Source organism: Cydia fagiglandana, chromosome 11, assembly GCF_963556715.1.
Source record: "Cydia fagiglandana chromosome 11, ilCydFagi1.1, whole genome shotgun sequence".
NCBI lineage: Eukaryota > Metazoa > Arthropoda > Insecta > Lepidoptera > Tortricidae > Cydia > Cydia fagiglandana.
This window is the reverse complement of record NC_085942.1, coordinates 14026732-14037846: the sequence shown is the minus strand read 5'-3', so window position 1 is coordinate 14037846 and position 11115 is coordinate 14026732. Positions and strand designations below refer to the sequence as shown.

The 11115-nt window shown below is 34.2% G+C and overlaps 1 protein-coding gene across 1 annotated transcript in view; it reads left to right on the top strand.

Annotated features, from left to right (window-relative positions):
• Nucleotides 1-405: 405 nt before the first annotated feature.
• LOC134668673 (collagen alpha-1(V) chain-like) overlaps nt 406-11115 on the top strand; it is a 69984-nt gene continuing 59274 nt past the window's right edge. The window contains exon 1 of the mRNA XM_063526115.1: nt 406-591. The gene's annotated coding sequence lies outside the window, so the exon portion shown is untranslated. The remainder of the gene's footprint in view (nt 592-11115) is intronic.

The following is an 11115-nucleotide window of genomic DNA, read 5'->3' as shown; positions in this document are numbered from 1 at the left end:
ATGAGTCGATTACAAATTCTTTCATTATTGTACCTAAATATTAGTTTAATTTAATGTATGACAAATCAATTTACTTATTATATAACATTTTAAACTCTCGCCTTTTGTACACATATTTAATTAAAGGTAAAAACAATGAAATTATGGCGCGGTAGACCCGTTTGTGTAATTAAATATAAATTTATTTACACAAACGGGTTTAACCATAAACCACACACCTATCATCAATGGGGAAGAATGGATCATATTTTAATTAAGTAAATTATTTTCCTATAATATTATTTATATTCGTGGTTTTCTATAAATTGTGTGATATAATCGATTGTCGAAATCTGTGCTACGGAGTAATCTAAACTGTAGCGCGGATTGTAGCACCCCGCGTAGCCAGTGCCGCCGTAGCGACGTTGCGAGTCGGACGCACAGCTACGAGCTACGAGACTGTCTCGCGCGGCTCGAGCCAGCTGAGATCTCGAGCCTTCAAAAAAAATTAAAAAAAAAACAATCGTGCACAGTGTACTTTTGTGTGTGTTGTGAAGCGTAACTCTGGGCATACTTTTGTTTATTATGCCGTGATTGTTTTTCTAAGCACAGGTAGCGTTTTAGGGTGGTCGTAAAAATTAAATGTTTCCCGCAAACGTTCTTACTTAAGGTCTATTTTGTTTTATTCGGTGAGCGTTAACCATTTGGAACAAATGGCCTGTTAAGATAGGAGAACAAGAATTCCACCCAAAGTTAAATAAAGGCTGTAAGTTCGAAGGATTTTTACGTCGTTTCCTGATTTGGGTTAGCCCTATATTTATAAGTTTATTTTTAGTAAAATGTTGATAAGGTAATTATTAATTAAATGGACATCATTTTAGCTAAATTTTTATATTAATCAATTTGGATATATTTTTTCATATAGCCTAATCTATACCAATCGACGTAATAAATAGCTTCTTCGTTATAACAAAATTGTTGATATTTCTCGAAATTAATGGATGTCATTTTAGATAGGTATAGGTAAGATATTTATTTTCAATTTAACATAATTTGGAATTACTCATTTATTTTTTGTGTGACTTGCTTACCGGAGGACGTAAGTTCAAACCCCAGTAGGTACCAAAGAGTTCCTTATCATAAGTACCAATGCTTAGGGTACTATGTTAACATTGAGACCTAGTTTCCTCTCTAGATTGTAAGGTAAGAACATGGTGGCCAGTTTTGCAAAACTTAAAGTGTATTGGCTTATTCTTTAGTTTAGGTTGTATAACGGTTTTGAAAAAAGCGCTAAGAGAATAAAGTAATAGGAAAAATATATTGCTAATCATCAAAGTTTAACTGAAAGCGATCGCTTAATTGGATACGTTCGCCATTATATCGTCGTGCTTTTACTAAAAAATTTGTAAGAATAGGCATCTACAGTTGAAAATTAATTTAAATATTTCGGATCAAGTCACTAACTTATTTATATAGTTATCTCTCATTATATACCTAGGTACGACTATGAGGTGAATGGTTTGCGGTTTATAAACAAAAGGTACCCTTTTGACATTACGAGCTGATATTTGACACATATTCAGATACAATGCTTTCACCAACATGTTTACTAATTTATGGTGGTTTTGGTGGTTTACCTATACTAATTAAGTATCTGTATGCCGATTGGAACTATTATTTGGAATAAGTTTTAAATTATTATTTTACTCAAACAGGAATCCAATTCGCGTGCCAAGGCAAATTAACCTCGTAAGGCCCCGTGTACTTGACAAGTACAAATTAAATTCGAGTTTGGAACTCATATAGAAATAAAAGAAAGTTCCTAATACATTTTTTTCTCTAGCCTACTTTGGTGTCCCACTGCTGGGCAAAGGCCTCCCCTCGTTTTCTCCACTCGACCCTGTCATTGGCATTTTCCCAACATTTGGGGTAGAATGCGTCCAAGTCGTCCCGCCATCTCCTTTTCGGTCTGCCTAAACTCCAGCCTGCACCGTCTACTGTATTCCGTGGGTCCCACTCAGTAACCATTTTGGCCCACCTTTCTGGGTGCATCCAAAATACATAACATACATGGGTGGGTCCAAATACATAAGCGCCAAAATTGCCTTCGGTCTTACGAGGTTAATAATTTCCTCTTGATAATCAATACAAATAGCCATACATACATAAATTTAAATTAAAAACAAGCGAAGGATAAAAATGGTTAAAAACAAACTAACACATTTGGCAAAAATCCGAAAACTGCAATAACGCACCTGCACTGTGCGCTAGCACTGTTCGGGTCAATGGATATTTAAAATATTTGCACTACGAGAGAATTGTGAAACGCTATTTCGGGAGCAACTGAAAAAAAAGTCGTAATAGAAATACATATGTAGCATTTAACAGTACTCTTATTTCTGGTTTTAGATAATCTGTAGGCCTATCATGGATGGGATAATTTACGTCAGGCGTGGCTCACTCCGCGATTTCGTCGCTTTGCTACAGGTTCGGCCCCAATTTTGGGGTTTGCCATAAGCCGCGCGTGGCGCTGTCGCCAGCGGCCATATCTGTGCTGATCGTAACAGACGCGTTTTGTTAGGGAGTGAGTCTTCTGTACCTAATACTATTATTTATTCTGTATCTACGAGTTAAAATATAGGTACGTCACTTTTTAACAGAGCGCGATTGAAAGTGACGGATACAGTTTTATCACGCTGTCGCGTAGACAAAAACGACCATCATATCCGTACGTACTGGCAAAGATAACTTGACAGCAATCAACATGTGAATTTTTTATGTCAATTTTCACATAATTTATAAGCATTAGAGAGCCAAATACCATACGAAACTAAACTCTGGCAGCTGGGTTTAGGGATGAAAATCTAACACAAGACTAATATGAGTCGCTTAACTTCAAATTCTAGTAAATTCATGTGTCAGATTATGCAATTTTGGTAAGAAAAAGTAACAGGGTAGATATTTGCAGAGAGGGTCGAATGGATTTACCCGAGTATGAATTTAAGCGACACATACTTATAATTTCAATAATTAAATATCAGTTGATCATCTCTACTTATTTATCTAATAGCGATAGCGAAGTGATAGCTTATCCCAGTTATACCCTCGACTACTATACGATACCTACAAGTCAGAGTTGCTTTCCGATTTTTATTCTCCACTTGATAATGAATATAACACGATTTACTTACAATAAAAGACAAAATAGGTACTATGATTTCACTTTTACACCGAATGAAACGATCCAATTTCTATATAGTACTTAAATGATTTTTTTTTTCGGTTTGAATTTGTATTTAAAATGATGCTATTTCAGCTGCATTCCCTATTAAGCTGCGCGTACATTGGCACGCGTAGTCGGTTACGCTTGTCCTGGAATACCATGTCTGTACTTGCAGCTACGCGTACACTCTAAGCTATCCAAAAAAAAGCTGCACAATCCGTACGCAGCTTTATACTAATAATTACGTTCACAAAATTCATAAAACGAAAGGAGGACAACGAATTTCCAATAAAAAATAATACGACATGTGCTCGAGCGAGCGAAAAATTCGGTACAAAGACAACATGATTCACTCCGTTTACGATTCATATTATTATTACACGCATTTTTCTGTTTTGTTACTTCGTGATTGTTATTTGTTTAATGTGGTTTTTATTGTTTTTTCAATGGATATAGAAAACAAGCACTGCGTTCTTATTCCCTCGTGGAATGGTTATTTAATGACCCTGATAAATATGTGATATTCATGGTTCCTAATCATGCGATTTAGGTTATTCTTATACGTCTAAAATCGAAGGTGAAATATTTGATAAAACAGTTTAATTTCATTAATTAAAAAAATAAATATTCAAGAATGTTGTTCTACAAGTAGGCCTCATGAGCTCTTTCACACAAATAAAGCCAGCGTCATTTTACTTAATAACATGAGGTCATTATTTAGCTTTAGTCATTGTATTTGGAAAAAAATAGCAAGAATCGTAGTTATAAATAGACAAGACGTAGGTTTGAAATCATTATACTAAGGCATTCAACTGGACTAACAAACGATACAAAAGAATATACGGACAAGGTTAACTAAATAAAAACTAACAAACGTCGCTCGGTGATATTCCCTAGTTGGTTTTCAACCACGCAAGTACTTCAGAATAATACATCTACTTGACACGCGTTAGTCATAAGCTGAGTATAGCTTTTGTTATAAAATCGTTGGTATCGTAAATAGACATTGAAAAATGTCTACCCTTTGTCTCATTAAATTTGATTAAAAATGACAGCGAGACGAAAACTCTGTTACCTGTTAGCTTAGAAAATGTATACCTTTTATAGAAAGTCAAAAATAAATATTTATAACCTGAAAATAGACATTGCGATACTGGATCGCCGATATTCGTTTATCCGCTATTTATAGGGTTTGCAATCCGGATACGAAATGTATGAAATTATCCGGATCCGCGGATCTTCGTATACATTTCAGATCCGTTGTGCAAACCCTAGCTATTTATTGAAAAACTTGGGCTTAAAACTAAAAAAAATACGATCTATTACTCGGCTATTTTCCTTGTATACGAGCAAAATAATAAATTAAAGGATACTTATTTATTATAACTTTTAAATTAGCACTTCTTAGGTTACTTATTTATCATAATGTTTAAATTAGCTCTGTAGTGAGAATACCTAACCTTTTTATGTAAATTTCCATCCATTTCCACGAGACCCGTTCCAATTGTTCTTAAGTGAACAGAAGCCGATATACTTACTCGTATTAATGATGACGTAAATAAAACTACAATCATTAGTGAATTTTCAACGAGCTCTTAAACGAAAGTTGTTGGTAATAATAGCTACTTAATGTATTACCTACGTAAAACGATCCAAATTTCTATGAATGATTGATATAAAATTGTCGCTGTATTTTTTTTTACAATTTGTGTATGAATATGATATTTGGCACAAAAAACAACAATCAAATTAAGCAATATGTTTTTAACATTAGTGTAATTTTTTTCCTATAAAGCTATCAAAATATTTAAGTACCATTTATGAATATTTGACAAAACCGCGGAATTTTAATATTTAATTCAAATACAAAAAATGTCAACCAAATAGTCCGTAATTCATGTTCCGTCACTGAAGTATTTACGGTTTAAGTGAAAATCAGGTACACCACGCTTCTGTGAAGTCTGCTCTTTTTGATTTTGAGCTCCCTCTTATCGCAAAGTTGCACGTAACTAGGTACTCGTAACATACTTGCCGTTTGGCATCTTAAATAGCTCAATAGAATACTGTACAGTCAACATCTGTATATTTGAAGTTTATGTTTTGGCATATATATATTTTGTGGGACATTTGGAAGTGGGAAATATGTGTTGAAATATAAATTTTAGACTTAATGCAGCAAGTAGCAGAAATACATAGTATTTCCATTATAACGTTAGATCAAATAGATGTCATTACTTAAAAAGTCTATTCTCAAAATACAATTGGACTTCCCGTATAAACGGTTGTTACATAACACTACCTTATTTATTGCAAATTTTCCTTTTCAAATAATTATAGTTATGGTATCGAATATACGTAAATGTGCACCTACATTTTCCTACATAACCACATTATGATACAGTTATATTTTTTCAAGTGAACCTCACTCCACCCTTCAGAATACCAAATATATACATTTTAGGCCGGTTTTTGTTCCCTTTATCCAGTAATATCTGTCACGTAAAACAGATTACACCCCGAATAAACCCGAATGCCTGTCATAATATCCGCGGTTTATAAAAACACACCTCATAACAGTTTTAGGACAGAAATCCGCCAGATTTTCCGGCGAACGACCCTTCAAAGTAAGAACACTTTGAGTGCTTAATTATTTAACTTTGAGTGTTTTTGACATTTTACTGTAACCGTTTTCTTCGAGATGGTTATTTTATAAGCTTAATTACTGCTGTCGCATTAGTTACCTATTTTATTCTGTTTTTTTTTCCCCTCTTATTTTATATTTCAGTTAGCATTAAAACGTTTTTAGTGCGAGCTCTTTTGTTTGCTGTAATAATAGTAAGTGAAAGGTGGTTTTATCAACCATTAGCGATATTTGACGAGTTGATTAAAAATTATTCTAAGCAACTTTATATATGAGATCAACTTCGGAGCCGCGAAATAAAATTGTCTGTGTCAAATATTTTGGCTTATTAGATTGTGAGGTTTTCGATGGGAAAACCAATTTTTTTGCACAATTTCAGAATATTGACTGTGTTATTAATATAGATTAAATAATGGCTAATCGTTTAGACAGAAAAAAATAAATTGATTTGACTAGTCAATCAAATAGGTACCTTCTTCAGCTCGCAAAATTTAGCTTAACTTAAAAAATACTATGTTACAAACATAGTGCGGCATCACGGCAGACTTAAAAGGAGGTGGCGGTACGATCTGGACGTCTTTCGGAAAGATTGGCCTAATATTGCCATAGAACGAGACGCGTGGAAGAAAGAGAGGGAGGCCTTTGCTCAGCAGTGGGACACTACAGGCTAACAAATAAATATTAATAAAAAATACTATGTATTATTAATAAATGAATCTAAGCTACAAAGCCTACATATTGAGCTAGGCCACCCATATTGGCCATATTATGTTTAATTTAATTTTTAGTTATTAGTTTTAGTTTTGTAGGTAATATTAGGTTACTTTTTATTGTAAGTTTTGTATTAATCCTGTTTATGGTCTTAATAAATATAGTGTTTCTAATGATATATACATGTTTTTAAATCCTATCCAGTTTGGTACCTATTTATAACGGCATAAAGTTTTTATTCCGCGGTGAGTTTTTATCACTCGCGGCTAAGTGCAGGATATCCTATCGCGAACTTCGTAAACTTTCAGAGGAAACGTTAGCCGCAGAGTAACTTTGTCTTTCAAATAGAATGGAAGTACGTAATAGGTGTAATAAAATATTTGACGCTTTACGGAAATAAATTATCATAACAGCTGTTTTTTTTATCCTAATATGTGTTTGAAAAAATGCATTAAGAAGATAGTATTTAATTAGCGAAAGTTTTTTCAGGTTTAATTTCATTTATTTTTGACTTTGTAGTAACAAGAAATATGTATGTATTACACGCAAAATAGGCGCAAGACGTCGAGTTGCGGAAAGTCGCCCGTACTACAATACAATACAATATGTATGTATTAAATTTGAGCCAATTAAATATACAATTATAAATGTTTTAGCTATTGGATGTATAATGCTTCGAACACAATATTATGTTAACACGGTAGGCTACTCCAGCCGGCGTATTATGGATAGCTTTATCCATCTTTATCCACGTGATAAAATATCTGTCACTTTTTAACACCGTGGGATAGAAAGTGACGGACACCGTTTTATCACGCTGTCACGTAGATAAGAACGACCGTCATATCCGTACAGGCTTGCTAGAAAGCGTCATCTACTCTACACCACCTACTCTATCCGTTACGCGTCCTATTATTACTAATTATTATATCCATCACACAAATAAGTGATGTTGACTGGATTGGAAACCCATACTACTAACTAGGCAGGAAGGAGCACTGGCACCAAGAGAAATAAAATTGGTTGCTAAAGTAGGTGTAATGAAATGAAAGTAATTACGTATAATATAATAAAGCTTAAATATTATATATAATATTATATAGTTTAAAGTTAGAAATCAATTATAAGGAAGGAATACAGTTTTTAAATGTATAAAAAAAACATTAATCATTGCCAAGTAGAATATATACTGGGTAAAAATGGACGAAATTCAAGATCTAAATTCACTGTAGCATCCGCAGCTCTGCTCCCAACAATCCGTCCGAAATTTGCATCGTCCAATTCTTCGCGAATACCCCTATTTCCAAGAAAAGCACTCGTAATCCCAAGTACGGATAGCATCCATGACGCTGGAAGGATCGGGCTACAGATAAGAAAGTAAAGTATAGCCCTACTGTTGACCGTAACGATCCCTGCCACCAATCGATTGTCCGAATGGTGTCGACTTTTACGAGTTCCCTGTTTGTGTTGATGACAGTTTTAGGGCCCATGTTGGAGGGTCAGCAATGCTGACACATCGTTTTCGTCTTGTTCAGATGTCATTTTCTTTTGTAACAATTTGCTCAACTAAAATGTAATATCGGCTCGATGTTAGATTGTAACTCAGAAATACTCAAAATAAATCCCTTTATTTGAACGCATCTACCAATTCCAATTCCTAAGTCTATCGACTTTTTTGATATAGTAGTTTTTGTAATTTCTACCAAATCATATTTGCCGTGTTAGTTCTCAGATACAAACGAAATTGTTTCCGAACTTCGTGGAAATCTGATATCCAAAGCCGTGAAACGGAATAAACAAATGACCAAACTCAAATATAACAGAGGTATTGGCGCACCCAACTAATACCAATTAGTTTGCTCTGCGGCCTACAACCGTGTGTATTTACATCGAAGCACACTTAAAATGAATTGTGACATCCGATTCTATTGTGAACGAATGCGTGCTTTTGAGCCAATATTTTTATAAAAAGTTTATTGTAAAAAATTTAGTTTCAATGTACCACAATGGTACGAGAGTTTGTATATTGGTGGTGGTTTTTAGGGTTCCGTATCCAAAGGGTAAAACGGGACCCTATTACTAAGACTGCTGTCCGTCCGTCCGTCCGTCCGTCCGTCCGTCCGTCTGTCACCAGGCCGTATCTCACGAACCGTGATAGCTAGACAGTTGAAATTTTCACAGATGATGTATTTCTGTTGCCGCTATAACAACAAATACTAAAAACAGAATAAAATAAAGATTTAAATTGGGCTCCCATACAACAAACGTGATTTTTGACCAAAGTTAACAACGTCGGGCGGGGTCAGTACTTGGATGGGTGACCGTTTTTTTTTGCCTTTTTTTGCATTATGGTACGGAACCCTTCGTGTCCGACTCGCACTTGTTTAGTTTTAAATTATGACGTATGAATAACACTTGTACTGCGTATGCTATCAAAATAGTTGCAGACTTTTTTTGGTCTAACTCTATTTGTTTTTGTTGTCTGAAAATAAAGAAGGACAATATAAACATATACCATCGCCCACACGGAACGATTAAGCACTACACACGCTGTGACTTCTTATAAGCATTGTTCATCGGGCCAATAGTTAAGTATTTTGCTGAAATGCCTACTTATAGTTATAAATTGTGAACGAGAAGGTGTTCGACGCGACTTTTAAGCCTTTTATTCCCGACTATCTGAATAGTTTTGAACTACGTTTTCATTAAACTTGAACTCGTTTAAAAATATTAATCAGCTAGTTCATTGGAAATAAAAAGAAGGAAAAGATCTTTTAAAATAAAAGAGAGTTTGTACGAGTGCTATTGAAAAGACACGCTCTATTAACTTTTCAATGGCCTGATGTAATCACATCACACTGATCGATATTATCACTCCGATTTTATTTAATATCTTTTCAATTTTAATTTGATTTAAGAACTGGGCTGTTTCAATTACGATGTTGAGATTCAATTTTAATTCAGAATTTGAAGATCCAATATTGACAAGTTTGATCACGTGGTACAAACTAATTAAATTTCGAATGCTTTTTGCTGTTTGCACACAAATTAAGCAATACTTGCTAACTGCTTTAAAGGTCGACAGTTTGAATTTATCTTGGTCAGGTATGATACAGTTTAAGGCCTGAATATTTGTGTTATGTTAAATGTGTGAATCTATAATATATAAACTAATTTTTATTCCAAAAAATTAAACAGCGCGATTCGGGAAATGATTTAGAGATTCACTTTAGATATGAAATAGTAAAGTAGTACCTTATAGCGGCTGGCGCTTACGCTATTATTATTAACGCCGCTCTAATATTCAGCCGGGGCAATGGTACCTTTTGCGGTGGAACGTCACATATCTTTACTATTTCATATCTATAGAATCTCTAATTCGTTTCCCGAATCACGGCGTCGTAGGTATCTTCTACTAGATATCGCAGCGCAATTTTATTACCAGCCTTTTGAGGTAAGTGGAAGAGAGAATTTTGCTTTAACTTTGTTTTAACCCTATGGTTTTGAGAGTTTTTTTAAGGAGGCAGATTTTATTACATTGGTGTAAGGCTGTATACAAAACTTACATGTTTAAGAGCCCTTCAACGTGCACACTAGCGCCACTGCTAAATAATCGTGATTATTTAAATTTAACGACAGGTATTTAAAAATGCGGGCCGCTACCGACTGTATTGTGTATTTAAGTACCTTTTGAATTCATCAAACTAGTTTTTATGTTGCTGGATTCGTCGATCTAGGAACTCAATACAAAAACGGCCGTTTTTACTTTGGACGCATAGATTGACAAATCCAGCAACATAAAAATTAAAAACTAGTTTGATGTATTCAAAAGGTACTTAAATACACAATACAGTCCGTAGCGGCCTCCTTTTTTAAATATAATTCGTGAAATTTATTTTATTTATTTATTTAAACTTTATTGCACAAATTTACAAAAAAAGAGTACAATTGGCGGACTTAACGCCTTGAGGCATTCTCTACCAGTCAACCATTGGGCTAAACAGAGACAGTAATTAATTTGGTGCAGGATTGTAAATAGTGAATATGAGAATATAGACACAAGTCGACACTACAAACTATAATACTATACTATACTATTACACAAATATACATTTTAAAATATACCTACGTATATACAAATTCAATATATATAAATAAACATACATATATATAATAATTATGTACCTAGTGTGAGACATCACATAGACATTTAGTCTCGAATGCTATGCTCGAAATTTAAATAATCACGATTATTTAGCAGTGGCGCTAGTGTGCCCGTTGAAGGGCTCTTAATATCACAATGCTTATCAATTTCACGGGATTGAACCTCTTCAATTGATCGTTACCCTGAATTTGTAGTACAGGTGGAATTCCTGACGACCGAATTCAATCCACTCTAGAATTTTATTTGGTCTCGTTGTCCAGACAAACAAATAACGGCCAAGTCTAAATAAACAACTTTATCCGTTGAAGAAAACGTAGGGTCAATAAATATATCATCCCTTTTTCCATTAAAGATAAAAATATTGACTTGTAATAAAGGCATACGTTTATGAGAATC